This window comes from Tachyglossus aculeatus, chromosome X1 (genome assembly GCF_015852505.1).
Source record: "Tachyglossus aculeatus isolate mTacAcu1 chromosome X1, mTacAcu1.pri, whole genome shotgun sequence".
NCBI lineage: Eukaryota > Metazoa > Chordata > Mammalia > Monotremata > Tachyglossidae > Tachyglossus > Tachyglossus aculeatus.
In genome coordinates, this window is record NC_052101.1 from 9811282 (window position 1) to 9814934 (window position 3653).

At 41.8% G+C, this 3653-nt stretch overlaps 1 non-coding gene across 1 annotated transcript; it reads right to left on the reverse strand.

The window, feature by feature from the left end:
* Positions 1–269: 269 nt before the first annotated feature.
* Positions 270–407, reverse strand: LOC119920531. The gene has a single exon (XR_005448271.1). It is a non-coding gene; the product is annotated as a small nucleolar RNA SNORA7 (small nucleolar RNA).
* Positions 408–3653: the final 3246 nt, after the last annotated feature.

Sequence of the window (3653 nt, forward strand, 5' to 3'; positions counted from 1 at the left end):
AATATGATTGAATTAATGAATGATGTAATATCTACTACAGTGCTTCTTGTCTTATTCCATCCAGGGGTCTCTGGCCCATAGTGACACCACGGACACATCTCTCCCAGAACGCCCCACTCTCCATCTGCAATCGTTCTGGTAGTGGATCCAGAGAGTGTTCTTGGAAAAAAATGGAAGTGGTTTACCATTGCTTCCTTCCACACAGTAAACTTGAGTCTCCACCCTCGACTCTCTCCCAGGCCGCTGCTGCCCAGCACGGGTGATTTTTGACTTGTAGCAGTTAGCCTGCCACTCGCTAGCCACTGGCTAAGCTAGAAATGGAATGGACAGGCCTCTGCTTGACTCTCCCTCCCTTAGTCGAGACTGGTAGAGTTCTGGAAACTCTCCAGGTGCGACCCTGAGAGGGGAAAGAATCGTTAATCAGCCCAAAATGAAGACCCGGTAATTCTACTCCCACATCAGCAGATAGATAAGCAGAAAGGTAATGAATGGTCTGCTCAAACACCTCCACAGGCAATCATCTTAACCTTAAAGATCATTAGGGAAATGGCACAGGATTTCAAAGATGCTGTCATCTACAAGAAGAAATGATCTGACTGGATACAATTATTTTATGCAGAATTGTGAATGAAAAAGGGTGATTAGCAAACCCCACTACTGATATTTTGCTCACCATATTGGCCAGTGTCAGTGACGTTAAAGGACAGGGAATGCATGAATTATTTTCAATAAGTGATTAGTCTTGTCTCCCCCCGGCCCAAAATTATGATACATAGAAAATAACATAAAAAATAACGAGTGTGGTTGATCTTGAGTTCAAGAAGATCAGATTTTAAAAATGTGTTAAAATAAGAAATCTTCAAGTTGCAGTCAATTTATAACAGCTGCCCTTCAAAATTGAAGAAGACACGACTGAGAGTGAAGTTAAGCTCCAAGTACATGTGCGGCTGTAAAGGCCAATGCAGTCCGGCCACATTGTGCACGCATGTTGGTTGTCCTTTTGTTGTGCAAAATTTATGAACAAAAAAGAGGATTAAATGATAGGTCTGATATTTTCCTGCCATATTTGGAATTGTTCTTAAAAGTTAACTAATAATTGAATTTTAAAGTACACTAAATAGCGGAGAGTTTTAATAATAGATTCTGTGCATTTTTTACTATGCTTTTTAAGTGCACTTATTTTTCTTCTGTAGAGTGATTGTAAAGGTCATTGGGTAGATGGTATTACCACTCCAATGAAACATGTTTCTTTAAAGACTGAGGTCATAAAAAAGATAGTCGAGAGTACTTCTATCCCTTTGAGATAGAAACAAAGATCTCAATAGCATTGTAATTATTATTCATTATGGGGCTTATTTTGTTAGAGGTGCTTTATTTATTACAATAAAATTGTGACCGGAATTTTAATAAGGTTACTCTCAAGGTTGGTAAAGGGACTTTTAGGGTAAAAAGGTGGACATCATTTAATATAAAGTAAGATGAAGGGCTAATCTGTTATGTCTATTTCATCATAAATGAAGTCTGTGGAGTCAAAATGGGATATTTCTGTGATAAGTGCTTGGATCACCATAGTAGCCATTCGAATGGAGAGGAAAGGGAGGATATTTGCGACGTTGCAAAAGTAGAAATGACGGGATTTAGTGACAAATTGGATGTGTCAGCCAATTGTCAGCTGTGTGACTTTGGGCAAGTCACTTAACTTCTCTGTGCCTCAGTTACCTCATCTGTAAAATGGGGATGAAGACTGTGAGCCCCCCGTGGGACAACCTGATCACCTTGCAACCACCCCAGCGTTTAGAACAGTGCTTTGCACATAGAAAGCACTTAATAAATGCCATCATTATTATTCATTCATTCATTCAGTCGTATTTATTGAGCACTTACTGTGTGCAGAGCACTGTACTAAGTGCTTGGGAAGTACAAGTTGGCAATATTATTATTATTATATTATTATTATTATTATTATTATGTGTTGATTGGATGAGTTAGATGAGTCACAGATAATGCCAAGGTTAGAGGTTTGGGAGATTAGGCTAATAGTGGTGTTGTCTACAGTGATGGGAAAGGCAGGGGGAGGACAGGGAAGATGAAAAGTTCTGTTTTGGACACGTTTAGTTTGAGGTGTTGGTGGTATATCCAGATAGAGATGCCCTAAAGGTGGGAGGAAATGTGCACATGAGAGGGAGAATGTGGTTCCATGGGAACAGGAAAACAGCAATTTCGTTGCGATGGAGAGTGTGGCTAAGTCAATTTACCTTACTCGAGTAGGGGCTATGAGCCAGTCGCAGTGGCAGATGACAGCAGTTAATTAAGGGTCAGAGCCTACTGGATCGATGCCGAATTGAATCTGTTGTACTGTCAGAAATCAGTAGACAGATTGAACTGCTTTTCTGGACTAATTGTCAACACCACGTTGGAAGTTCAGCCTGTGGAAGAGATGTTTCTCACAAGAGAGCTGACAAGGGGAGGACAAACAGAATCCTTGACCCAGGCCTCACATCCAAGGGAAGAAGGTAAGGGCATAAAGACTGTGTGCCCACTGTTGGGTAGGGGCTGTCTCTATATGTTGCCAACTTGTTCTTCCCAAGCGCTTAGTACAGTGCTCTGCACACAGTAAGCACTCAATAAATACGATTGATTGATTGATAAAGGATGGAGAAGCAGCATGGCTCAGTGGAAAGAGCCCGGGCTTTGGAGTCAGAGGTCATGGGTTCAAATCCCGGCTCCGCCAACTGTCAGCTGTGGGACTTTGGGCAGGTCACGTCATTTCTCTGGACCTCAGTTCCCTCATCTGTAAAATGGGGATTAAGACTGTGAGGCCCTCCGTGGGACAACCTGATCACCTTGTAAACTCCCCAGCGCTTAGAACAGTGCTTTGCACACAGTAAGCATTTAACAAATACCATTATTATTGTTATAATTGTATAATAATCTTATTTATCAAAGGTTGACAAGGTGCAGTGCACCACAACCATCAATTGAGAAAGTTCAGCAGAAGGACGAAGCATATTTCAGTACAAGACCGTAAACTCACTGAGGGCAGGGATTGTGTCTGCTAACTGCATTGTAGTCTCTCAAGTACTTAATACACAGCTGATAATTATCAATAGGGCACAGACAGTTAGTGCTCAATAAATGCTATCGATTGAATGATTCCTGGCCACAAGGGCTATACACTCTTAATCTTCTCTGAGCCCCCTGCCTCCAGCCTCATCAGTCTCCAGTCCATACTTCACTCTGTTGCCTATATCAATTTTCAAAATAATGCTTTGAGCACAACTCCCCTCATTCAGCCATTAAATCGTATTTATTGAACACTTACTGTGCACAGAGCACTGTGAGAAGCACTAGAGAAGCAGCGTGACTCAGCGGAAAGAGCACGGGCTTTGGAGTCAGAGGTCACGGGTTCAAATCCCAGCTCCGCCAATTGTCAGCTGTGTGACTTTGGGCAAGTCACTTGACTTCTCTGTGCCTCAGTTATCTCATCTGTAAAATGGGGGTTAAGACTGTGAGCCCCCCGTGGGACAACCTGATCACCTTGTAACCTCCCCAGTGCTTAGAACAGTGCTTTGCACGTAGTAAGTGCTTAATAAATGCCATTATTAATTATTATTATTACTAAATGCTTGGAAAGTACAATTTGGCAACCAATA